Source organism: Oryctolagus cuniculus, chromosome 1 (assembly GCF_964237555.1).
Source record: "Oryctolagus cuniculus chromosome 1, mOryCun1.1, whole genome shotgun sequence".
NCBI lineage: Eukaryota > Metazoa > Chordata > Mammalia > Lagomorpha > Leporidae > Oryctolagus > Oryctolagus cuniculus.
The window spans coordinates 148381656-148409408 of NC_091432.1; the positions used below are offsets into that span (position 1 = coordinate 148381656).

A 27753-nucleotide genomic window follows, 5' to 3' on the forward strand; every position below is an offset into this window, starting at 1 on the left:
CTACCCCACCACACCTGTCTACCTGCCAGCTACCACATTTTGCACAAAGACAAAATCATAGATATAGCAGATGCAAGGATGTTTTAACAAGTTATTTGACAATGGTGCAAGGGAAATGCTCCGAGATAGCAGGAAAAAGAGAACTTAACTTTCATTTGGAAGATGTTGGGAGGTATTCCCGAAGGAAGTAACATTTGAGTTGGGTCTCAAATACATCTCAAAAAGGGCAGTTCAGGCAGCCAGGGCAACTGGAGCAAGCGATCTTGGATTTGAACATCTATCACTGGAAGAACTTGTTACAGCACAGAAGACCCCACTTCCAGAGGTTCTAATTCAGCAAGTCTTGGAAGGGGCCAGGAATTTACATGCCAGGTGATGTTGATGCCCTGAACTTTAAAAAACAGGCTGCAGCAACAGCTTGGAAGCACAGCGTATTTGAAAAGTAACAGAGGCAGAGACAGAGACAGAACTCCCCTTTGCTGGCTCACTCTCCAAATACTTGCAACAGCCAAGACTGGATCAGTCCAAAGCTGAGAACCAAGAACTCAATCCAGCACTTTCCTGTTAGTATCTGGAACGTAATTCCTTGATCCATCAGCTCTGCCTCCCAGGGCATGAACTGACAAGAAGCTGGAGTCAAGAAGCAGAGATGGGCATTGAACTGTAATGTGGGACACAGGCCTCCTAACTATTGGACTAAACAGCCACTTCAAAAACAGATCCTTTTATCTGTCGATTTGGATTGATTCAGTTAGCTTCTTGATCCCCTTAGAATCAGTGGAAATCAAAGGTGTTAGTCTGTACTTTATGAGTATAAAAACTATGCACTTTTGATCTAAGGAGGAATTCAGAAAATCCAAACGCATCATTTTATAAATGAGTAAAATGAGAGTAGGGGACAAGCTCACAGTAAGGTTTTATGTTTCCCTCACTCAAAAGCACCTGAAAAAACATGCAAGAACCCTTTTCCTTTGGTGTCTGAGTGCTTTCTATTTGAAATGAGCTAATGAGTTTGTGAACAACTCTCCCAATAGAATACACACCCTTTATAAAATGCATATACCTATACTTTGGTAGGGAAGGGAGGCTAAATGAACTCTTAGAAAACCTGAGTCCATTAGACAAGTTTCCTTGTGCAGAAGGGGATCTGAACATCCCGCCTGGGGATCTGCGCTCCAGAAGCCGCAGCTGCACTTGGACTTCTCAGCCTCCCTTCTCCTCCCATGCCTCAGGTGTACATGTCTGGCTGCCTAACTTCTCTGCAAAACCTGGAATTGGGGTGCTGTCCCCTTTAAAAATCCAAGGGACAAGCGCTTGGCCTAGTTGTTAAGATGCCAGTTAGAATGCCAACATCCCATATCAGAGTGACAGGATGCTTGATTCCAGCTTCCTCCTAATGCAGATCCTGGAAGGAAGCAGGGATGCCTCAGGTAACTGGGTCCCTATCACCCACAGGGGGACTGGATTGAGTTTGCACCTTTCAGCTTCAGCCCTGGGCACAGCCTCAGCCACTGTGGGCATTTGGGAGTGAACCAGCAGCTGGGAACTCCAGCTGTACCTCTCTGCTTCTCAAATAATTTTTTGAAAAAAAAAATCCAAATAATTAGAGAAGTAAAATTAAAGTGTAAACTGGGATAAACCCATCCTGACTTCTGAAATATGCCTTTTTTGGAAAGAGAGTAGTGAGACCCTGTAGTTTTTTCCAGTAATGTGTGCTCAAAATTAGCTTGGTGTCTTTCTTTGTTCTGTTGTCTGAGCTTTTACTGGAATATACTTAGAGAAATAGTATAAAGACATTCAAAAGAAGCCCAGGGGATGGTCAAGTGCACATTAGAATGCAAGTGTTTAATCACTAGGAGAAGTCTTCAAAAAGTTTATGGAAAATGCCTATTATGAAAAAACCACACATGGATTTCCAAAAAATTTTTGCACCAAAATGAACTTATCTTTTTATTCCATTTTTCCATAAGCTTTTTAAAATCCCCTCATATCTCCCTACCTCTGACTTCCTTTACTTTCACTCTTCAATTTACCACTTGTGACCCTACTCTGACATATTTTCTTGCTCCCAAGAATAGAAGCAATGATTCTAAAAGCAACTGAACTGTAACCCCCTTTCCACTTGTGGTTTTTGCATACATTTACTTAAGCACAGGTGTCCCTTTAGTGGTGACATTCTGAGAAGTCCTAGAGCTCACAAGACCCACTTCCTCCCAAGGGTGGGATCCGTCCTGAGCTTTAACACTGAGTAAGACGGTAAACCAGTTTCATCAAAATCTCACTCTAGCTTCTCTCAAACCAGTTTCTGTGCACACATTTGTCAACCTGCACAAGAGGATACCGCAGAGCTAATGTGTTCCTCGAAAAGGCTAAGAGGTAAGAATGGCAAACTGTAAATTCATTTTATCCATGGCCTTTACCAATTCAACCACAAATTGTTTTCTCTTCTCTCAGTGAGCATCATTTAACAAGCGGTATCAGGTACACAATGCAAAGAGAGAGCCACAGACAGAAAGGGAACACAGCCCATAAAGCAAGATCAGAGGTCAAAGCCTGACTTCCCATGTCCTGGCTGTTTCAGCGTGGCCATCTTGTTTAACATCTCCAGCTCTCGGCTCCTCACTTGGCTTTTGGTCTCCTCATCTGTGGAATGGAGTTGTTGTGAAAACAGCAGGGACTCTGTGTAAATAGCTAAGTCACCAGTGGCTATCCCTGAGCAACCATGGGAGTTCAACAAATGGTAGCAGTGATGGATTGGCAGTAAATGAAACATGTAACTTTTTTCCCAAAGAAGTTCACAGTCTCTGCCTATGATTGTAAACAGCTCTAGTTTGTTGTTCATTGGTTCAGAACCACTATTGTGTATCATGCTCTCAATTCCACCTACACTTGAGAAACCCAGAAGTACCTGCACACGAATCCAGGGTTAGCCTCTCACTGAAAATCTCTGCTTTTGCACTGAAGTGCCTGGCGTGCTTCTCCCAACCAAGTGAAAGTCGTCAGCACCACGTCATGTTCTAAGTCTTTAGGAAAGAACTGTCAGAAAGGAATCAGTCCCTGCATCTTCTAGGGTTTGATAGAAACAGTAATTTAAAAAAAAAAAAAAAGAATTAAAAACGTTGGAGGTTGCAGAATCAGCAACTGACATAAACTCAGTGAAACAAAGATGACTTTTTAAAAAGGAGTCTGTGTCCCACACGGACACAGAAAGAACAACACTCTGGCTGCGAAACTCCCCCCACCTCCCGCCCCAGTCTTCTCTGGGGAGGCTCAGGCCTCCGCCTGCTGTTCATCCGCCGTGATTCTGAGGGGGGGATTTTGAGTCAGCTGCCTCCATCATTTTGGCACAGACAAAAATCCTTTAAAAAATGTTACACTTCATCAAAGTGTATCATGAGACTTCACGGTCATTATCTCAATGGCCGCTCTGATGTGCTACAATTGGCAGAGACACAAACGGTAGGGGGTGTATGAGAAGAAAGCCAGCGCTTCGTGTGGAAAGCTGGCAAGCCTCGCCAAGCTTCTGTCAACAACTCCGCGGTCTGATCCCATGCACTGAGCGTGCTGATGATGCTCTTGTTTCTGGAGGAAGTAAACAAGAAAATGAATTCCACCGTGCAACACAGCCTCTTTGTATCTTCAAAATGGTGTGACTGGCTTGGGGCCAGCCGCCTTGAAAGTTTGGCCATTTATGTCCTCAGGGCCCCAGTACTGATGGAGGCTTTGATTACGACTTGGACCCGGCTGTAGGACCCTTCAGGGGCAGCCACTCAGCAAATAAAGGCATTGATTGGTTGTTGGGTCAATTTAGCCATAAGGGTGCAGAGCATGGTTCTTTTGAGAAGCCTAATGGATTAGCTACACAACCAGCCCCACTGTAGGCCTTATTTTTCAAGGAACTTCATGACAGTTTTCCAGCTTGGCAGGGACTCTTCCTCCAGAGCAAGCTTCAGAGCTTTCTTGTTATCAATAGTGGGGCTCAAAGGATTAGACACAGCGGGCTTTACAATTTAATGAAAACAGCTGTTGAAACAATAATTACGGCAAACAATAGTTTGCACGGAAAACTATTAATTATGTAAAGTTATGCAGAAAGTGGAATACTCTTTTATTCAGGGCCATCTAAAGCCCACTGACGACAACGTGGAGCCGCCTTCCATTCCGTGGCTTTCAAGTGTCAGGAAGTGGGGGTGCTTGTAGGAAGGGGCTCCATGGCGTGTGAGCTGAATGTAAGCAGAGCTCCGGGCAGCTGCGGTTTTGCTGCAAAATGAGTCAGAAGTGAAACTTTAGGGGAAAGACAGCAATTGAGCTGACATTACCTTGGGTACCCTGAGTTCTCATAAGTGACTGAAATTCGATTTGAGCCTTAGTGCTTGGTGTCTCGTCTTGGACTTTTTAAAAAAGAAACCATTTCTATAAGAGGCCCTCTCATTTCTCTAAGAGCCTCACTCGTTCTGATTTGATGACTCTCAGGAAACGGTGGAGTCCTTTGTTCTTTGGACTAAGTCAGTTTTAATCACATTATGATGGTCCGGTTGGACTCAGCCATTCCCCTTCCATCTCCGTTCCTTCCTCCCCTAAAAACACACAGTGCATCCATTCCTCCTTCCACTCTCTCTACTCACTGGGGCTTTTAAATTCATGGCTTCTCTCATTGCAATTTCCATCCTTGACTAACAGTGCTGGGAATTGACTTATGGCCCTTCGTCTACCCTGTGTTCCACGTCTCACTTTCCTCCCCGTTCGGGAATCACCAAGCCAAGAAGTCCCATTAAGAAGGTTATTAACTGTATACATAAACATTGCCTCCTGCCTACGGTTAGATTTATTTCTCCTCACTTCCAAGTAACTGGTTTTAGCACTCTTTCCAGCACGCCCAACACCTTTTATTTGACTATATTGTTTTAGAAAGGCCTTTGGGAATTTAGCTAATTTCTTGCTGGAACTTATTAAGTGGGATTTGACACTCTTTGATAATTCCAATAAAGCATTAGTCAAGTCTCACTCCCTTCAGGGAAGGAATAAAAGCTTTATTAGTCATAGGGTCTCTATTCTAAACATGTCACCTGAATTTAGTGGCGCATCTGTGCTGAAATGCAATTGACTTTGTGATTGAATGGCACTTTCCCTGAAATTACAAAAAGAGCCGTCATTGGTTATCAACAGCAATAGAGCATCTGTCTTTTTCCAAAAATTCTCATTGAGTTCACATGTGAATGTTGAAATAATTCAATGAGTTTAATCTACTGACCTCAAAGGTTCACACAACCACACACCCCTACTCCCACTGGCATACAAATTTCCTCTAAGGTACTTGGTTCAGTCCTTTCCTCTCTCAGAATACAAGGATACAGATTCATCTCTCTCCCTTCTCCTGATGCCTTAAAAAACCTTAAGAGATCCTATCCGTAGAAGGCCCCAGAACATAATTGAGTGTGCAAATGAAATTCATTACTACAGTCACCAACAATAATCCAATTAACATGTATTTGTGTAATGCCTTTAAAATCACTCAAAACTCAGGACCACATTCATCTTTGAAATCCAACACGAACTCAGTGCCCTGTCCCAGCACTCCGCAGTTCCCACTTTGCACTGGAGATTACAAAACAGCATCAAGATTGCAAAAGCAATTATTCCAGTTATCCAGATGTGATTTTTCAATCATTCTAGGAAATTTTTTTTTTAGCAGTTCTTATTCTGTGGCACCGCTTGCAGCTCTCATGCTGGCACGGTGCTTACATCTCTTCATTATTAATTCAGCTCATGGAGCTTAATTGGACAAGGCTAGAGCGAATTTGACAAACATCACAGCAGCAGAAAAAGCAATCACTCTTTCAAGATGAAAATTTGTTTGATGTCTTACTGTGTAACTCATTTACTCTCCTCGGGAGTCATGTGACCTGAATGTTAATCAGCCATTGATTGGTTTCTCTCCTTGGACAGTCACGTGACTCGAATATTAATAGGCTGGCACTCGGTAGCTGTACTGTTAGGCAACCTTGTGATTGGCTGCCAGGTTAAGATACGGAGATAAGTGGGTGCTTGATGAGCACTTGACGGAACTTCACAGAAAATTAAGGCCCTAAAATAGCATGAGAAAGTCTTGTCAAATCAAGCATGATTATCATTGAATGCTTAAGGAATTCATCATCTGCATGAAATTGATACACTTCAGCACCAGCAGGCCCTGCAGTCAGCAGGGACTGATCAGATTTTTATTTATATGTGTTCACCAAATCACATTAATTCTGAGAGCTAAAACATGCTAAGGATGAAGGTTATTTTCTGTTCAATCTAATTTATCTATGACAATAATCATCACTAATAATGTGTCAAATTGGATTGCAGTCATTTTATGCATGCATGCTGATTTGGAAAATAGTGTTAAACCATCCCGCAGTAATTAACAACCAGTAAAGGTATGCGGGGGCCTGAGGTAATCAGCATATCTAGATGGAAAATTAAGTTTTATAGAATGGATTTATAGATACATATCCTGATTTAATTTGGAATATAAATTATTCCTGGTAAAAGCCGACATCATTTTTATAACACCATTAAGGTCAATAACCATTGAGGGACTCGCATCCTTAATTTGCTCTATCCTTCATTTTTTTCTCTCATTTTCCATGGTTAACTTTCTAATGGGTGTCACTTCCTTATTGGCAAGTCCTCATTTTACTGGGGTCTGGTTGGGCTAAAGATGAATGAGGACCCATCGATTTAAATATGAATCATGGATGTAAGAAGTCACATCATAACCTCTTAATACACAATACCTTATAATCATTGAGGAGGATGGTGGGAAGATTACAAAGGGGAGGTGGAGCTAGACTTTGGCCTTTTGGTGTTTATTATTTCTCTTCACAAAAGGACAATAGGAAATTTGGCAGATTAACTCATAAGGGATTAATGTTTCTCAGAGAATCATTTAAGCCTAAATTGCTTTTGTTGAAATACCTTTTATGGAACAGACGTTGTTTAAAAAAAGAAAAAAAAAACACCTGGTTTATAAAGGTAAAATGGAATAATGCAGTATTGGAGTAATGAAATCTTAAGGATGTTTTTACCTTTTGGTGAGCATAGCTAAAATGCTTGAGAGGAAAATTACAGCTACAAAAGAAGGGGGAAATATATACATATAAACTGTTTTCTTTCCCACAAGTCTCCCCACCCCCACTTTAATCCCTCTGCTACCAGTGCAACCCCATTCTCTCCCCCTCTCTCAGGAGGTCTCTTTATTGATTAAATGAATCTGCTCCAAAGGCTGGCTCCCAGGCTCTTTGATCTAATCCGATCTGATTTTATCCTATCGCTTCAGCAGGACATCGGGGAATTAACAATAAGCAGCTTTACCACAAGTGTTTAATAACTCAGCACAATCTCCTTATGGCTCCGAGCTGCTCAAGTTCCCATCCAGTCCATGGCAAACAGTGGAACAGATTGGCCATCCCCCCGCCCCCAAACCTGAGGAATTTTCATGCACTGTGAAACTAATCGCTTCAAGTTCCTTCATAAATCACACAAAGCAGATTTCAGCATCTTAACAAATTGAAAACACACACACACACACACACACACACACAACAACAGCGGAGAGGGAGGGGGCTGGCAGAGATCACTCACCCTTCAGCTAAAAGGGGTGGGAGGGAGGCAGGCGTTCAAATATTGCAGAGAAGGAAGGGGCAGATGTAAATTAACTTCTGTCCTCTCACTCAATATGTTTCTCATCTCCTTAAATTTTAACTTGAGTGAAATAATTGGGGCAGGCTCAAACCTAACCACCTCCAAGCCCACAATGACCTTGTTTTTTCCCACTGTGATGGAAAGGATGCGGTTTCAACAACAGGCCTCTCATTGTTGTGCCTGTGACAGCCCTTGAAGAATGTAAGACGCACACAATTAAACAAGGATCGCGCAGCCCATGTGGTGCAGACAGCCGAGATGGTGGACTGGACTGGTGTGTCCCTGCATTTCTAACCAGCATGCATGCATAAAGGGGCATCTTAAATGATCACTCAATTACAAAGAGCAGTTCTTGCGAAGGCCATGTGTTCACCCAGAGCTGTACCTATGTACATTCCTATCTATAAATGGCCACGTCAGAACTTACTATCTTCCTCTCCTCACAAAAAAAGAAAAGGAAAAAAAGAAAGACTGCTACCCTTCTTTTCTAAATATCATGCACACAGTCTATCAAGGAGCTTTTCTCCTTTGCTAAGGCAGAAATGTGCATGCAATGGCCTTATCCTTATGCTGGGACAGAGCTGGGCGTCTGTGAGCTCTTGGCATGGGAAATAGGCTTTTGTAAGCTGCCGGATTATTAGTGTCATGGGGGAAATATCACGCTAGCACTAATCTAAAATAAAACATCTTTTAGCTGCTCTATTTAATACCCATTGTACATCAGAATTACCTATAAAAACACATTTCCTAACAGAGAAACAGCCATCTCCCCCCACCCCTGTCACCATCTCTCCGTTACTTTGGCAGCTCCGCAGCTTCCCACTACATCAGCAGAGTAACGAGGTGCCTTCTCACTGAACATCTGGGGGCAGAGGGAATTTTATGGCACAGGTTTAGGCCAGACCACTATCACCACGGTAGGATCTTTTTCCATATCCACAGGAAGGACCCAAGGTACTTGCAAATTCACTCAGATACAGCTGGATGCTCTATTATTGCTTCCCGAAATAAAAACATTTAGTTTTATATCTCACTCCACCCACATCCATTCATTAGTATTTATCCAGATTTTCCTTCCACTATCCATCTCCCTCTTCCCCACAATCCAAATAAAAGTCAACTCTGATTTTGTGATCTACTCAATATGGAATGGAATGCTAGCATGAATAGTGTTATTATTTCCTCTTTGGAAATGCCTTTTGCCTTACTTTTTTTTTTTCCTTTCCAGATAAACTATGTCATAAGAGAAAAATCCCTGTGAAGTCCTCCAAAGAACTCTGCTGTTTCCAGACCCTGGGACTATAATTATGCCTTGTGTAATTAAAACAGAAAGCACATCCCCTGCCAACTGTGAGTGCCCCTGTTTACATCACAAAGAGATAGCAAAATGTACTCAGGAAGGTTCCAGCCAAAGTCCTGGAGAGGGCTGCCTGCACGGGGCTCCGCTCTCTAAATGTCCCTGGGTTAGAACAGCAAGGGGCAGGAGAAAGAAGGGGATGCAGGGACACCCAAACCAGGAGCCAGGAAAGCCTGTTGACTTTTCCCACCCGGGCATGATGTCACTGAGTTCAGTGACAGGGGTGCGGGCACTGACTGAAGTCTTGTTGCACATTTAGTCTAGCAGCTTCTGTTGGGAGCTTCAGAGCTTTCTGGGCATGGCGGCCCTAGGAGGTCCTGAAGCCCAGCCCTCAGCATGTACAAGTTCAGAGCCTAAGGCCAGGGTGCTGACACATTCCTGACCTCTAGTAATATAAAGAGTCTTCTGCACGCAGGTCAGTCAGTTCACAAGCTTGTCTTTCTCTGCACACAAGCTTTCTTTTGCAGGCTGCTGCAATTGGGACATTAAAAAGAGAGACAGAGAGAGAAAAGAAAGGACACTGAGGGAAAAGAAAGAAAAAAAAAAAAACCCACACACACACACATACGAACCAAAGCCACAAACTAGAAAAAAAAAACCTATAAAATAAAAGCACATTATGTTTTTGTATATTTTCAAAATGTAGCCAAACTAAACCATTAAATGAGGATTTTGTTTCACAAAGTCTGCAAACTATTCAACCACTAACCCACTATACCAAGAATGTGGTGCCAACCAAAATATGTCAAGATTAGTAGTACTCAATAAAATCTCAAAACCAAATGACATGCAGGCTGTATTTCATGATTAGAGCGCTTCCTTATGTCAAGGAACATACATATTAACTTGTTTAAACACGGTGCTGGGCTGTCACTCTGTTTGTCAAGAGCAGAGGAAAGAGAATCCAGTGCTTACCAAATCCATCCAGATGCTGGCTTCCACTTTCCATCTTCCTGGGAGACGGCTCCGACGCCCTTCAATTCATCCTCACCTCATCTGAGAGAAAGAGAGAGGCCACTCCCCACTTCTTGTGCTCTCGTGGCAGTCCTGTAGAAGCCTGAGTGGCAAGTGCTTCATCTACGGCCCAGCACACAGTCCAGAGCTGGGCTGGAAATTGAAAAGGCTGGCTTTTTTTTCCACTGAGACAGCAAGGCCCCCAAATCCGAAAAATGCAAACGCCTAGTCCCCTTCCAGAAAGGTGTGTCTTTGTTTTCCTTAATCCTAAGAACTAATATTTGCATAGTGCTTTCATGACTAGAGGGCTGTCAGTCTGTATTTTCCCACTGAGTCCTTCCCCCTGCCCTGCTCATTTATATGATTATTCCCATTTCATAAACAAGAAGCCCCAAGACCCAGAGAGATGAAGTGGCCTGCCCACACAGCCGCATCAGAAGCAAGGAACATCAGAACACAGACGCCTCTGCCTCTGACCTCCCAACCTAAAGGCAACTACACAAAACGATGTGTCTCTTTTTGGAGGGAAATACTTGAGTTTGAGATGGAATCTAAAAACGAAGAGGGGTAATTATCTCATTCTCTGACTGTCAACAGCAATGAGCGGCTGTGTGCTTCTACCTGGCAGGAGAAGGAAGGGAGGCTGTGCTCTCATTTACAAAATACAGGAGTAAGATGTGCGATTAAGTTAGGAGGGATTTGAGGGGCTGCTGGGTGAAAAAGAACCACCAGAGCCCAGCCCGTTCTTCTGCACTTTCTGTGCCTCGTCACGTGTGGGAGCTGCTGTGCCTTGAGCCTGGCCAGCCTCCATGTCGCTGATACAACTGGGGCTGTGCCCATAGTCAACCTTTCAGCTGTGGCTGCCTCCAGCTCCCCACCCACGTGTCCCCTACCCATATCCTTTTGCTCATGGGCTCTGCTGCTACTGTGCAATGATTGTGTCTTTTTAACCACCTTGCAAGCCTTGGGGTGTGGTGGAAGAAACCTAGAATTCAAGCCCACGCCTCAGTGGACACACTGCAAGGTTGTTTCTCACAGTCCATCCCTCACACTGCAGCCCCAGGGGCCCCAGAGCCTAAATGTGGTGCCCATGTTGGCTCCCTGGCAGTCTCCTTTGCCGGATGAGAGGCCAGGCTTCACAAGAACTCAGCTGCCTGGCATTTGGGCTTCACCCTAAATGCTTGTCCACATATACCCGACTCCAGCCATACTTTACAGATATTCATGTTATGTGATGAATTGTATCGCCTCTCCCCAAAATTTCTATGCTAAAATCCTAAACCCCAGTACCTCAGAATGTGACCATATTTGGAGATAGTGACTTGAAAGAGGTAACTGTGGTTAAATGGGTTTATATAGGTGGGTGCTGATTCAATATGACTGGTGTCCTTATAATAAGTAGTTAGGGAACCAAAGATGAGCACACACAGAGGAAAGACCACACGAGGACAGAGGAAGAACGCAGCTGTTGACAAACCAATGAGAGAGGCCTCAGAAGAGACCAAGCCTGCTGACACCTTGATCTCTGACTTCTAGCATCCAGAACTGTGAGAAAATTAATCTCTGTTTTTTCAAGCCATCCCACCTGTGGTATTTTGCTATGGCAGCCTGAACAAACCAATCTAACTCCTCATTCCCATCCTTCCATGCCCACTGACCCCTCTGCTGGGTACAGCCATCCCTGGACTGTCAGCCTGGCAAACAATTCTTCAGCTCCAATGTTGAACTTAAACGCCAGCCAGCTCCTCGGCGAGGCCTTCACAGCCAACCATGAGCACCAAACATGGAACCCGTGATTGCATGGAGGCCTGAAGTCTCCTGCACTTACCTGATCTGATGACCCTGCTCTCTGGACAGTGAGTCCCTGGAACAGGAACCTCTGTTCCTCAGCATGCAGGTATAGGGCAGTGCCCATCAGAGAGGAGACAATGAATGCTTGATAAGGTGTGAGTGTGTGTGTGTGGGGGGGGTGTGGTGGTGGAAAGAAACAATAACAACAACAGTAACGATAAAGCCTTATAACATGTTTGCTGTGTGCCAGACTCTAAAGTCTTAGAATAGCACATTTATATCAACCCGTTTTATCCCCCCAGTAACCACAGGAGGCAGATAATACTGTTATCCTCATTTCACTGAGGACCAGCACACACCAGGATAAGTAAACTTGCCCAAGGCCATGCAGAGCCAGGGATTTAAAAACAGGCATCTGGCTTCAGCGTCCACATTCTTAAGAAAATATCTTTCCAAGAGAAAGAAAAGAAGGAAAGGAAGGAGATAGGGAGAGAACAAAAGAGGGGGAAGAAATCACCAATTGGATAAACTTGGATAAGATCCTTAAATTCTTTGAAACTTATCTCAGGAAAGGCTCAAGTGAGATAATGAACATGAAGGCACCCCAGTGGCAGAGTCCTGCAGAACCCCATAGGCTCTGTTTCCAGGGGCCAGAAGTCAGTCAAGGAAACACAGGCCTGAGCTTGAAGGATGGATTGGCAGAAGGGGTAATCCTGGGCAGATAAACTTCCAGGAAGAGAAGAATGGGTTAGACAAGGATAAGAGTTGGGAAGAAAAGCTTCTTTCTCTGCTGCCACCAGGGACCGGGAATAATGCTGTCTACTGCAAGACTAGAATGGCACCACTCTCCTTGTAATACATGTGACTGCTGCCCCCTGAGGTTATACATTCCAACTGCACTGTCCAAGAGGGTCTTGGAGGGTCTCTACAAATGTGCTGCTCTTAGTTCAGAAACCACAGACTGATTACAGCCTTCAGAGTCCCACAATCTGATGTCATATTCAAATTTCCATCTACTAGTCTAGTTTATTGAACCTAATACTTAGAGCTGGAATTCAATGTTACCTGTGGGTGCAAGGAGTTTGTTTTCAGTCTGGAGCACCCTCATGTTTTCCTTATTTATTTATTTACAAACATATGAGAGGCAGAGAGAGAGAGAAAGTGGATTCCCACCCTATGATTCACCCACCAAATACCTGTGACAGTCAGGGCTGGACTGGGGCTGGGTTGGGCAAAGCCAGGAGCCAAGAATTCAATCCAGGTCTCTCATGTAAGTGGCAGGAATCCAATTATTTGAGCTATTACTCTGACCTCCCTGGGTCTGCATTAGCAGGATGCTGGAGCCAGGAGTCAGAAGCAGGCATGCAACCCACACTGTGCTTTTGACAGTAAATTGATTTATGTCCCGGGGGGAAGAAATCATCTGGACCCGGGCCTTAACTGCTAAGCCAAGTGCTCATTCCATGTCTCTTTAAAATTTGAATCGGCATGATACAATGCTCAATAAGGCCTTGTGGAAAGGCCTGTCTGTCATACACCTGCAGACTCCTCCTCTTTGAAGCTTTTCAGATGACCTGTTTACCTGGGCTGCAGGCAGAATGGTTACAGCACCAGGAGGAAACCAACGGTAAACAGCAAGCTTGTGTTTCACACTCCTCTCCTGGAGACTCTGGCTTCTCCAGTCTCTGCAATCAACCCTGTAGTGTCAGGCTCGGTTCTTGATTATCTCCCCTGGCATTATGTCTCACCACACAGCTGATAATAAACTGATGGATTATCAAACAAGATTACAGCTTTAGCAAATAAAATCATGTTTTCTGTTAAGAGAGAAAATGCTTACTGTCCCTATCTGCCTGACTAAATATTTACATATCACAGGCTTTCTAGGGTCCCTCTGCTTTCAATCTGATTTTTAAAAAAACAAGACAGAGGTTAAGTTAACAAAAAGGGAACACACTGTGCTTTTGACAAGAAGCTGAATGCCCCAGAGGGAGAAAACAGGTATGGCCTAAAAGGCAGAACTAAGTCAATTCAAGGCCTCAGGTGCCAGGAAAATCAATGGGTACATGTGACAAAATAGAATTGACTGTTAGGAGGGATTCAGATGCCTGCTTTTAAAGGAGACATAAATGAAAATTAAAAATAAAAATAAGTAAAAGTGAAAAATATAACTGAGCTTTGTTGAATATATAGAAATTCAAAGCATGCATGCAGTTTTGTGTGTGTGGGGGGGGGGTGCTGGGTGGGAGCAGACACTTATATGAAGTCTTATGGTATCTTGTTGCTTTATATTTTAAGAAGTGCTTTCTCTTTCATCACCTATACTCCCACTCCTTCAATTTTCCCTACACTTTCCATTTTACACCTGACACAAATGAGGCCTAGGCTCTCCTAAAGGGAAGGGACGCTGAGGGCAGGGGCTAGGGGGTTGTTTGTTTAGAAGTTGCATATATAGAAATTGCAATGGGCATATAAGAGCAGGAGACAGGGGCCGGCATTGTGGCGCAGCAGGTTAATGCCCTGGCCTGAAGCGCCCAGCATCCCATATGGGCACCGGTTCATGTCCCAGCTGCTCCACTTCCAATCCAGCTCTCTGCTGTGGCCTGGGAAAGCAGAAGAAGATGGCCCAAGTCCCTGAGCCTCTGCACCCACATGGGAAACCTGGAAGAAGCTCCTGGCTTCAGATCATTGTTAATCCAGCTGTTGTGGCCAATTGGGGAGTGAACCAGTGGATGGAAGACCTCTCTCTCTCTCTGTCTCTCTCTCTCTCTCTCTCTCTTTCTCTCTGCCTGTCTTCTCTCTGTGTAACTCTTTCAAATCAACAAATCTTAAAAAAAAAAAGAGAGAGAGAGAGAGAGGGAGGCAGAGAAATGGGTCTGGAATTGCACACTAATCTCTTTAAATTGGTCATCCAGGGAAGAGCACAAAGCACCAGTAACAACCAACAGTCAGCTGCAGAGCAAGCAGTTAGCTGCAAAGCAAGGACAGATCTGTGGCCACGGAAGGGCAAAAAGACAAGATTTCCTTCATGTGACATTCACAGTAGCTCTTGGCCCCAGTGGCTTTTTCTTCTGCCACACACAAAATAGCACCGACCTGACCTTCATCACTAAGGAATCTTTGTTCAGTATACCAGGAAGATGCACAAAAGTTCAAGAGGCAAAAGCGTCCAGTCTCTTCCTCAGTCATGGGGCACGGGGTCTTTTAGACAAACTAAGCAGAAGAATGCGGGAATGGGAACAAGCCCACTCTCAGGCCCTGCTCTGGAGGACACAGGGTTTTATGCACAGATGGGGCACCCAACAAGTATACTGAGTGAAAAAATAATTAGCCTAACAAGAAAAATGTAACAATTTTTAAAGTAGTATGTCATCTACAAACTATACCAAATATAAGCTAGTAGAATCATGACTTTTCCCCTTTAATAATTAGAAATATGAAAGAAGGTGCAAGCTTTTAAAAATGCAATATAAAAAGCAATGCATTTCAAACTACCCTTGAGTTTATATAAATATCAGAAACGACAGTGTATCTTTTCCCTTCCCACACAATCTTTTTTCCCCAACTCCAGAAGGAGTGCATCTTTACAGTTTGGTATGAAAAATATGACTAAGTTTAGTTTAATATGTACATGAAGCCAGTCTTTACACTAAGTTTGCCACTTTATTATTTTTCTTCTAATATTAGGTTAGTAGACAGAACAAGGACAAAAGTGCACAGATTCTCCTGTTGATGAACTTTTAGGTTATTTCCAATTTAGGGCCACTGTAACCAACAGTCATGTGTGTAATTCTTTGCGCACATGGTGGAAATGCTGAGTTGAAAGACTTGTCTGGCTTTAATTTTAATAGGTACCGGCATGAAGACTATCTATACCCGCCTATAGTCTATGTTAACTCCTGTTTTCTTAACCCCTCACCAATACAATTACCAAGCTTTTTTTATTTTGTCAATTTGATGGGCAAAAACAACTTCCTATTGTTCCCTTCTCTGTAAATGACCCATTTTCCTACAGTCAGTTTAAAGAGGGATTTTTTAACTTTCCAAGTTCGAGGAACTCTATATTTTATTCAGTATAATCTGTTGCAAAGTATACATGCTGCAAACATGTCATAAACTTTTTTATTATTGTCTTTTATTTTATAGAAGTTCTAAATTTGATAAAAGTCTGTTAATATATTTTAATGGCCCCTGAACTTTATACCTTAAGTAGAGCTTTTCCACTCTAAGTTATTTTTCCCTCCATTTTGTTCTAATACTTTTATTTTTGTATTACATACTTTTACATTTATCTCCTTGATGCATCTGAAATGTATGTGTTTGATAGGACACTCACTTAAATTTTTTCTCCTACATATAGACCTAATAATCCCAGCACTATTTTTTAAAAGATAGATTTATTTACTTATTTATTTAAAGGGGAGAATGACAGAGAGAGTTGTAAAGACAGAGAGATTATCTCCCATCCTCTGGTTCACTTCTCAAATGCCAGTAATAGTCAAGGATGGACCAGGCCAAAGCCAGGAGCCAGGAACCCCATATGTCTCCCATGTGGGTGGCAGAGGCCCAAGTGCTTTGGTCTGTCATCTGTTGCCTCCTAGGCATAATAGCAGAAAACTGGATGGGAAGAAGAATAGCCAGGACTCTGATATGGGATGTGGGCACCCCAAACGATGGCTAAACCCACTGTGCTATGGTGAAACAAGCCCCTGCCCCTGTCTACACTTTCCTGTCTACTATGATATGGGGACTTTTCAGCATAACCACTACTGGCACAGGTTCAGGAATCTCAAATGTCTATTTCAATTATTTATCTCTTTTCCTCCAGTCATTTCAACATTGTTTCAGTCTACATGTTTTACTTCGAACAAGTCTTTGTATTATTCTTTTACTCAAAAAAAAAAAAAAAATACAAAGGGAGATGATATTACTTTGTTAAAATAAGGGTATTTCAAAAAATTTGGGGAAATATTTTTGTGTAAAAAAACTGAAATCCACGCTTGCTTTTTCACAATATGCATTTTCCATGAATATTTAAAATCTATCTATGCAGGATTTTAAATGTTCTTGTACTAAAATAAACTTACATTTAATCTCAGTTTTCCACAAACTTTCTTAAGTTTGGTCCTATGTGAGGTATAAAGAGTAACAATTAAATGAAAACAAATGCCACCTTCACTCACATTTTGTTCTCAAGATACACTTTTATAACAAGCATATGAAATCAGATTTTTTAAATGATTATTTGAAAGGTAGAGTGAGAGAGAGAGAGAGAGAGATCTTTCATCCACTGGTTCACTCCCCAGATGGCTGCAACGACCAGGGCTGGGCCAGGCTAAAGCTAAGAGCCAGGAGCTTCTTCCAAGTTTCTCATATGGGTGCAGGGGCCCAGCACTTGGGACATCCTTTGCTGCCTTCCCAGGGCATTAGCAGGGAGCTGGATCAGAAGTGGAGCAGCCAGCACTCAAACCAGCACACAGAGGGGATGCCAGCGTCACAGGAGTCAGATTTTAACCCCTGCACCATAATGCTGGCTCTGAAATTAGGTCTTAAACATCCTGTTGAGAGGCCAGGGCTGTGGTGAAGTGTGTAAAGCCGCTGCCTTCAGTGCAGGCATCCCATATGAGAGCCGGTTCAAGTCCCAGCTACTCCATCTCTGATCCAGCTCCCTACTAATGTACCTAGGAAAGCAGCAGGAGATGGCCCAAGTGCTTGGGCCCCTGAACCCACATGGGAAATGCAGAAGAAGCTCCAGGCTCCTGACCTCGGATGGGCCCAGCTCCAGCCACTGTGGCCATTTGGGGAGTGAATCAGCAGATAGAAGCTACCTCTCTCTCTCTCTGCCTCTGTAACTCTGCCTTTCAAATAAATAAATCTTTTTAAAAAATCTTGTTGAATTATTGACTAGAAAAACTAATATCTTAAGTGTCCCCCAGCTAAAATATTGCATTTCTATTAGCTTTTTTTTTTTTTTTTTTTTTTGACAGGCAGAGTGGACAGTGAGAGAGAGAGAAAGAGAGAAAGGTCTTCCTTTGCCCTCCAATGGCTGCCACAGCCGGCGCACCACGCTGATCCGAAGGCAGGAGCCAGGTGCTTCTCCTGGTCTCCCATGGGGTGCAGGGCCCAAGGACTTGGGCCATCGTCCACTGCACTCCCTGGCCACAGCAGAGAGCTGGCCTGGAAGAGGGGCAGCCAGGACAGAATCTGGCGCCCTGACCGGGACTAGAACCCGGTGTGCCGCGCTGTAGCATTTCTATTAGCTTTTAAATAGGTTCCATGACTGTCAGTTAAATTTTACATGTTTTCTTCATATGGGCATGGTAATTTCCCAACACTTTGTGTGCTTTTCAGCATGAAATATTTTTATGAATTTTCTGTTTACTTATAGTAGTGATCCAGATAAGCTACTGGTTTTATATTTTGTATTTTTTAAAGATTTATTTATTTATTTGAAAGTCAGAGTTACACAGTGAGAAGCAGAGGCAGAGAAAGGGGTCTTCCATCTGCTGGTTCACTCCCCAGTTGGCTGCAACGCCCAGAGCTGCATCAATCCAAGCCGGGAGCCAGGAGCCCCCCCAGGTCTTCCCACCCAGGCATAGGGGTCCAAGCACTTGGGCCAACTTCTACTGCTTTCCCAGGGCATAGCAGGGAGCTGGATCAGAAATGGAGCAGCCAGGACTCGAACTGGAGCCCATATGAGATGCCGGCACTACAGGCGGAGGTTTTCCTGCTATGCCACAGCGCCGGCCCCATATTTTGTATTTTAATTCTTACTAAATACTCAAGAGTTCTAATGTTTTCAGTCAATTCTTTTGGATTTTTTAGACACATAACATGTAATATAGTGAAATATTTGTGTTTTCCCTGGGCTTATTTTACTATTTCTTTCCATGAGTGTGTTTTTTTAATCCCTTCTTACTTTCCAATAAATGTATTAAGGTCATAAATTTTCTTCTAAGTATTTATTGTTGACTTAGCCATAATCAACAAGTATTAATTGCTAGAGTTTTCATTTTCCTTTATTAATAATCAGTTCATAAGTTCTACCTTTATTTCCTTTTTTTTTTAAAGATTTATTTATTTATTTGAAAGTCAGAGTTACACAGAGAGAGGAGAGAGAGAGAAAGAGAGAGAGAGAGAAAGGGAGGGAGGTCTTGCATCCACTGGTTCACTCCCCTATTGGCCGTGACGGCCGGAGCTGTACCAATCCGAAGCCAGGAGTTTCTTCTGGGTCTCCCATGTGGGTGCAGGGGCCCAAGGACTTGGGCCATCCTCCACTGCTATCCCAGGCCTCAGCAGAGAGCTGGATGGGAAGTGGAGCAGCCGGGTCTCGAACCAGCGCCTATATGGGATGCCAGCACTTCAGGCCAGGGCGTTAACCCACTGCGCCACAGCGCCGGCCCCTCTACCTTTATTTCCTTTCCAACCCACAAGTAATGTAGAAGGGTATGTCTTTTTTGTCCCAAATGAATGGATAAGGGCTACAGAACTCTTAGAACTCTTCTTTTTTGTTAATATTTAGTTTTACTTATTGTGTTCAAAGATATAGATTATGATCTCTTTAGATTTTATGGAGGTTTTCCTAGTGCAATAACATATTTTAAAAAAAAAAATTATATCCCCTGGGGCCGACACTGTGGTGCAGCAGGTTAACACCCCGGCCTGAAGCACCGGCATCCCATGTGGGCGCCGGTTTTAATTCCGGCTACTCCACTTCTGATCCAGCTCTCTGCTTTGACCTGGGAAAGCAGTAGAAGATGGCCCAGGTCCTTGGGCCCCTGCGCCTCTGTGGGAGACCAGGAAGAAGCTCCTGGCTCCTGGCTTCGGATTGGCGTAGTTCTGGCTATTGTGTTCAATTGGGAGTGAGCCAGCGGATGAAAGACCTCTCTCTTTCTCTGTCTCTCCTCTCTCTGTGTAATTCTGACTTTCAAATAAATAAATAAAACCTTTAAAAAAATAAAGTTCTATCTCCTGTATTTATTAGTTTTTGAGAAAATTGTATTAAAATTTCCCATTATGACTATGGGTTTATCTGCATCTGTATTTCCATCATTTTTGTGGGATGTTTTTTGTTTTTATTTCTTTATACATAGACTATAGCACAACTATCATATATTCTTTTCAAACTTTGCATATGATATTGCCTTGAATCGTCAAATATTTTAGTAATATTAAGTTGTATTTTCTTTCCTCTATCCAATATGTAAGTCTGTTTTAAAAAGGAAATCTAAGCCATTTATAGTTAGTATAACTATTTGTGTTTGACTTATTTGCCTCCATCAATGTTTTTTAAACAAGGATTGGTCAGCTTTTGTTGGGTATTAATTCTCAGAATAGAGAAAGACTCAGCACTGATAGAGTTCTCCATGGAGGGGCCTAAGCCAAGGAGGACATGGTCAGTGGTATGAAGTGTGCCTTCCACCCTGGCCCTCTCTTCAGTGGTACTTGCAACACCACTCATGTTTGAGTTCTTTGTAAGAAAGCAATCACTGAATAACATGTAAGCTGCCAACAGCACATAAAGTCCAACAATGCTCCCTTTCTTCACATTAATGTCCTTGTTGTAATACAGGCAGTGATCTCTATGAAACACTCCCCCAGTGCCTTTGGGAGTGAAGTCCACATCAATGTTCAACTTGGCAGCAGCTCTCACTTGACACCCATTAAATTTATCCTCGTGATGGGGCCGGCACTGTGGCGCAGTGGGTTAACGTCCTGGCCTGAAGTGCCTGTATCCCATATGGGCGCTGGTTTTAGTTGTGGCTGCTCTACTTCTGATCCAGTTCTCTGTTATGGCCTGGGATAGCAATAGAAGATGGCCCAAGTCCTTGGGCCCTTGCACCACGTTGGAGACCCAGAATAAGCTCCTGGCTCCTGGCTTCAGATCGGCACAGCTCCAGCCGTTGCAACCATCTGGGGAGTGAACCAGTGGATGGAAGACCTCTCTCTCTGCAACTCTGTCTTTCAAATAAATAAAATAAATCTTTAAAAAAATTCATTCTCATGCAATGATATGGCTGATGCCATCTTGGAGTTCTGGTGCCCATTGTCCCACCATCTATTTTTATGTTTTCTATTTATCATGTTTTTTCTCTCAGTCTCTTTTATTCTCTGCTTTTTGTAGAATTTGTCCAGTAGTTCCACTATTTTTCTTCTTCTTTTGTTCTAAAGATGTATTTATCCATTTGAAAGGTAGATGTAGGTGTAGGTGTAGGTGTAGAGAGAGAGAGAGAGAGAGAGAGAGGGAAAGAGAGAGACAGACAGACTAACCCTCCATCTGTTGGTTCATTCCCCAAAGGACCACAATGGACGGGGCAAGACGCAGCCAAAGCAGGAGTCAGGAGGCTCCTCTGGTCTCCCACATGGGTGGCAGGGGCCCAAGAATTTGAGCCATTTTCTGCTGCTTTCCCAGGTACTTTTCTTCTTTTTAAAAAATGTTTACAAAGAGAGGCCAGCGCTGTGATGTAGTGGGTAAACTCAGCACCTGCAGTGCTAGCATCCCATGTGGGCGCTGGTTCAAGTCCCGGCAGCTCCACTTCCTGTCCAGCTCTCTGTTGTGGCCTAGGAAAGCAGTGGAAGATGGTCCAAGTCATTGGGCCCCTGCACCCGTGTGGGAGACCCAGAGGAAGCTCCTGGCTCCTGGCTTCGGATGGGCGCAGCTCTGACCGTTGTGACCAATTGGGGAATGTACCAGCAAATGGAAGACCTCTCTCTCTCTCTGCCTCTCCGTCTCTCTCTGTGTAACTCTGACTTTCAAAAAAATAAATAAATGTTTTTAAAAAATGTTTACAAAGATACATATCCTATTAAGTGCTTCTTAGGGAATACCTATACATTTTAATTCTCACACTTAAATGTATCTATTTTATCAAAGTCTAGAAATAATCAGGGTCTCTACCATGCTCTTGATCAAGGCAACAATTTTTAATTTTTTTTATTTTTTAAAGATTTATTTATTTATTTGAAACTCAGAGTTACAGAAAAAGGGGGAGAGACAGAGAGAGAGAGAGATCTTCCACCTGCTGGCTCACTCTCCCAATGGCCACAACTGCCAGGGCTGGGCCAGGCTGAAGCTAGGAGCTTCTTCCAGGTCTCCCATGTTGGTAGCTGGGTCCCAAGTATTTGGGCCAAATTCTGCTGCTTTTCCCAGGCCATTATCAGAGAGCTAGATCAGAACTGAAGCAGCCAAGTCTTGAACCGGCACCATATGGGATGCCAGCATTGTCGGCAGAGACCACATCCGCTACGCCACAGTGCCAGCCCCACAAGGCAAAAATCTTTAGGATTCCTTCTATTCTGCCACCACCTCCATTCCCTATTCTCTAATCTCTGTACTCCCACATACACGACTTTCAGGTTGGAATTTTAGTTCTGGGTTATTTAACAAACGTTTTCATATTATCTGACAGTAGTTCATTAGAATTCATTTATAACTTTAATTTTTACTCACATATTAATATCTGCTACATTCACTTTATTTTTCTCACTGCTTCATAGGAATATGTTTTGAAAATCACTTTCAGAGAACACCTGCGATCAAATCCAAAAATATTTTTATTTTGTTCTTTCACTAAAACACAGTTTGGCTGGGTATAGAATTTGCAGTGCAAAATTATTTACTTGTAGGGTTAGATAATATTTAATATTCTGTCTTTCTGCGCTAGTCACAGGTCTAAAAAAGTGTTTTAAAAATGTGTTAAGTCCCCAGTTTGGGACAGCAACTGGCCTGGTGATTAAGATGCCAGTTAAGGTACTGTGTCCCATATTATAGTGCCAGGGTTCTATTCCCACTTCCAGCTCCTGGTTCCAGCTTCCCACCAAAGCAGACCCTGGGAGATACCAGGTGACGACGGCTCAAGTGGTCCCTGCTACCCACATGGGACACCCAACTTACATTTCCAACTCCCATTTCAGACCCAGATATTGTCAGCATTTGGGGAGTAAACAAGCAAATGGGAACTCTTGTCTGTCTCTGTCTGTTGAATGAGGAAAATAAACAAAAATAATAAAATCTAAAAAAAATTATGCTTAAAAAAAAAGGACTGAGGTTGGGGTTTTTTTGTTTTGTTTTGTTTTGTTTTGTTTTTGACAGGCAGAGTGGACAGTGAGAGAGACAGAGAGAAAGGTCTTCCTTTGCCGTTGGTTCACCCCCCAAAGGCCGCTGAGGCCGGCACACTGCGCTGATCCAAAGGCAGGAGCCAGGTGCTTCTCCTGGTCTCCCATAGGGTGCAGGGCCCAAGCACTTGGGCCATTGAGGTTGATATTTAATACATATAGGTATTGCCTTTCTTTTGTACCTTCTAATTTTATATGGTACAAAGAAGCAAAGAAATTAAAACCAAAACTGGGATTTGTCCTTATAAACTCTTATGTAAAATGAGTTCCAAGTACCATCTGCTAAAGAGAAGAGATGAACAATAGCAAGGAAACTGCAAGAGCTTCATATGCTCTTCCCGCCAATCACATTCTAAAAACCTCAGAGCTTTGTTCATTCTGAAGAGGATCTGATTCTGGTAAGTTAAAACTGTTTCCTCAGGACAGCTCTGTTGTTCAAATAATTAGCTACTGCTACTAGATAATGCTAGTAACACAGGAACCGAATCATACCAACGCATTTGTACTTCTTTAAATTTTGCTCTAAAGTACACTGTTGCTTATACAATAACTTACCATTAAAATGGTTGTATGTTATCATTTTAACATAGCGTTTTCCTAAAAAATATTTATTTACATAGAATTTTATCACAGTCTATGTTCTCAGTTACTCTAGTCAAGGGTAAATTTGATCACTGGATTCACAAAACTTAATCCTAAAAACATCATTTGCTACGCAAGTTTCATGAGCTATTGTGAAGAAGGAAATAAAATCCCTGAAAGACTAGTTTCACACACTGAACACTGTAAAATGACAAAAACATGTTTTCCCTCCCTCTACTCTTCTCACCACCATCATCTTCCCCTTAAATTCCCTTGTCATTGTAAAGAGAGAGAACTAACTTCACAGACTGTTATGCAAACCAAGGAGAATAATTCATTGTTCATATTTCAAATCTTCTGCTGAAAGCTTGTGCCTTTCAGATCACCCACACCATTCCTCACCAGCACAGCTCTTGAATGACTAACAGTGTCCAAAATAGAATGCAGAAATCATAGCAGCTCAAAGGTCACAAAGAAGCAATTTTGTGTGACAATTTTTTATTCTACAAATTAATCAAGGAATGTTAATGTCAGTTGTTATCTTTGGCTGTGGAAGGGTAGTGAGAGGAACAGTGAAGTTGAGGGGACTCTACCACCATTTTCTGTACACATGTGTACTCCTTAAAACTTTTACAGTGAGAGTATAACCATGTATAAATTATGTAATATTAAAAAAATACGGCAAGGGGCTGGCGTTGTGACACAGTGGGTTAAATTGTGGCCTGCAATGCCAGCACCCCACATGGAAGCTCTGGATTCAAATCCTGGCTTCTCTGCTTCCCATCCAGCTCCCTGCTAATGTGCCTAAGAAAGCAGCACAAAACGGCCCAAGGGCTTGGGCCCCTGATACCTATGTGGGAGACCCTGATGGAGTTCTAGGCTCCTGGCTTTCATCTGGTCCAGCCCCAGACATTACAGCCATTTGGGGAGAGAACCAACAGATGGAAGATCCCTGTCTTTCTCTCTCACTCTGCCTTTCAAACAAATAAAATAAAATTTTAAAAAGGCAAAAATCACAAAGAAAACAATGTTCATAATGAAAGAACCATTAGAGATGACTTAATCTGAATTCCTTAATTAGCACACACTGAATGCTTAAATCTCTTCTCCACTCCGCCAGCCCCCCAATCCTTATATTGTAACATAAACCCTCAATATGATGGTGTCTGCAGGGAGGGCCTTTGGGAAGTGATTAAGTAATGAAGGTGGCTCCTCATGCACAGGATTAGTGACATTGTAAAGGAGCCCTGGTGGTGCCCTTGACCCTCTACAGAGTGAGGACACTGTGAGAAGGCCATCTATGAACCAGAAAACAAGCCATCCCCAGACACCAAACCTGACAGTGGTTAGATCTAGGGCTTCTCAGCTCCCTGAACTGTGAGAGACAAATTTCCACAGTTTATAAGCCTCCCACTTTATGGTACTTTGTTATAGCATCCCAAACTGACCAAAACACGCATAAATGATGACACTGAGAGTACAGACTCTAACTGATGTTCTCGGGTCACAGAGTAACTGCATTTCTAATTCCCAATGTCCACTGAAATGGGGTGGGAGGAACAGCAGAGAACTGGTCTGACGATGGGCAAGAGACCCAGAGTCTAAGAGTTGAGTGAATCCAGAAGCCATTCAGGAAAACTATTGTCTAAACACTGGCAGAAGTAAAGATTATGACTAAATCAGGGGATGTGGGTGGGGAAGACAGGATTCAAATCACAGAGAATTTCAACCCAAGGATTTAAGAACTAGAATACAGGAACCAGTCAATACATCAGCAGTAAACTAGATCAACTGGTTGCCTCCAACAACGGCTATATATTACATCTTTTCTCTTTGAATTTTATTAGTGAATCACTTTATTGTAAATAGCCAGGAGGATGGCAGGGTGTGGGGGGCACAGCTGACAGAGAGAGCCTGCTAGAACAGGAAAGCGATGTGCTGAATTCTAGGTTAAGGATCTTTGCAGACTCCACCCTGTGTCAAACACCAGTAGTAAAGATTTCTTACGCCCTCCAAGGAATGCAAAAGCAGATATTAATTACTGGGGCTGGTGCTGTGGCAAAATGGGTTAAGCCACTGCCTGCAGTGCTGGCATCCCATATGGGTGTCAATTCAAATTCTGGCTGCTCCATTTCTGATCCAGCTTCCTGCTGAAGACCTGGGAAAAGCATCGGAAGATGGCCCTAATCCTTGCTCCTGATACCCATGTTGGAGACCTAGAAGAAGCTCCTGGCTCCAGGCTTCAGCCTGTCACAGCCCTGTCCATTGCAGCCATTTGGGGAGTGAACCAGTGGATGGAAGATCTCTATCTCTGCTTCTCTCTGTATATAATTCTGCCTTTCAAATAAATAATTTTTAAAAAAGTAACAGACATGTCCGTAAAGGAGCTAACATTCTCCAAATGGAGCTGAAAACAATCACTGAGCGATATATTGTTTATATTCTTGTAACCTAGCAATATTATTTTGATGTGATCAGACCAAGACTTTTGGACTACTATTCAGAAGATTCCAAAAAGACAGTGAGTCTTAGGAGACACAAAAGAGATGAATAATTGAATAACTTGGACACAAAGGGTTTGGTAACTGTAATGACTTCTAGTCATATATCCATAATCTCCTCAGATGGAAAAAAAAACAATGTCTTATAAAACAATAAAATAATATCATAAAATTATAAATGCACAAGTAAATTGAACTTCAGGTTAAGTTTCACCTTTACACAAAGTTCCTGATAATTAATCTCCAAAATGGATAAATCTGCTGCAGATATGTGCACATAAATTACAAGAAAGAACGAACGGTGGTGTGCAATTTGATTCAAAGTGCTTTTTAGTAAAGTACATAATGATGCATGCTGAGGAGATGCAGATATATTTAATTGGATATAATTAAAATAATGATGTGTGTTTAAAATAATGATATATTAAAAATTTTTAAATGTAAGTGACTGAAAAACCTGTAATGAAAAGTCAAAGCAGTAGTAACTAGTTTTTGATTACTGGATTATTCACAGGGCTCTTACCTTTCATTTAACAAGGAATGCAGGTAACTCTGGAGTGATTTCACACTGGAGGGCTTCAGGGAGTCCTACTGACAATGTGGGCCTTTGCTCACCCCCCTTCCAGCTGCTTTCACCCTCCAGGTCTCTTCTCCTCGGGACACTCTTTTCAGCAAGAAATATATTTCTCCAACATAGGTGAAATGTTGACAACTGTTGAAGCCGGGCAGCGGTCACACGCAGTTCAGAGTATTTTTCCTCTCTGCTTCTATGTGGGTTTGAAATGTTCTTTTATTAATGGATAAAAGCCAAACCAACCCAGAAGTCTGTCTCTACTTGCCATTATAGGGTCTATAATGTTTGATGACTTTGCTTCTTCCCGTGCAAAGGATGTAGCTTATTAAAGCAAACGTGCACGCCCTGGTTCTACTTACTCTGTGGGCCCTCAGACGTTCCCTTCAAATAAGTGCACAAATAACAAATAAAGGTACATCTCCAACTCAGCCCTGATAAGGCAATGCTCCCTGTAAAGGCTGCTTTTTATCTTGGACGTCTCCTACCATCTTGAGGGCTTTTTTTTTTTTTTTTTTTTGGTCTCTTTCCTTTTCTTTCACCATTCTTCTGCTTCAAGTTGAATCAATGAGTCATATCTGCCTCATTATTTTTCAGAGTCTGGTCCTCATCCATGCACCAGGATTTCTCAGATGAGCAGCCAATGAGCCAGTGCCCTACTGCCCACACATCTCATTACCTTCTGTCTTCTGCTGCCCGGCTGTGACCTCCAATAGAGCTCAGTTCAACTCCCTGCAGGGTAGGACAGGCAATTAGTGTCCTTGAACCCCAAGCTCTATAATTCATGATCAGATCTTGGGAGAGACAAATGGCTTAGGATTTTTTTCTTCTTCTTCTTCTAATTCCTGGTTATTTGACTAAGCTCTTGCACTCAAAAGAGGAAACTAGGCTTTTGGTATATTTGTAACATTTCATAAGAATAAAAAACAGATTGTATGTGTTTCTGTATTCTTCCCTTATTTTTGTGTTTAATAATTGATACATTCTAATCTTGCTTTTACTAATTTGAAATAGCTGGAATTTAGATAATTGTCAAAAATATGTCAATCCCTGCAGAAGTTATTAGTAACCATTTTGTAACTTCATCTTAAAAATAGTGGCGAAGTTGGGGTGTCTCTTCTTTGCACAAACATATAGCACATCTAGAAAGCAACATAAAGATTGAAAAATGTTTTGGCATTATTTTGCCATAT

General features: G+C 42.6%; 1 protein-coding gene across 2 annotated transcripts in view; it reads right to left on the reverse strand.

Moving 5' to 3' along the window:
* The window catches only part of LOC100355171 (uncharacterized), a 191559-nt gene that overhangs the window by 33136 nt on the left and 130670 nt on the right, over window positions 1-27753 (reverse strand). The window lies entirely within an intron of this gene.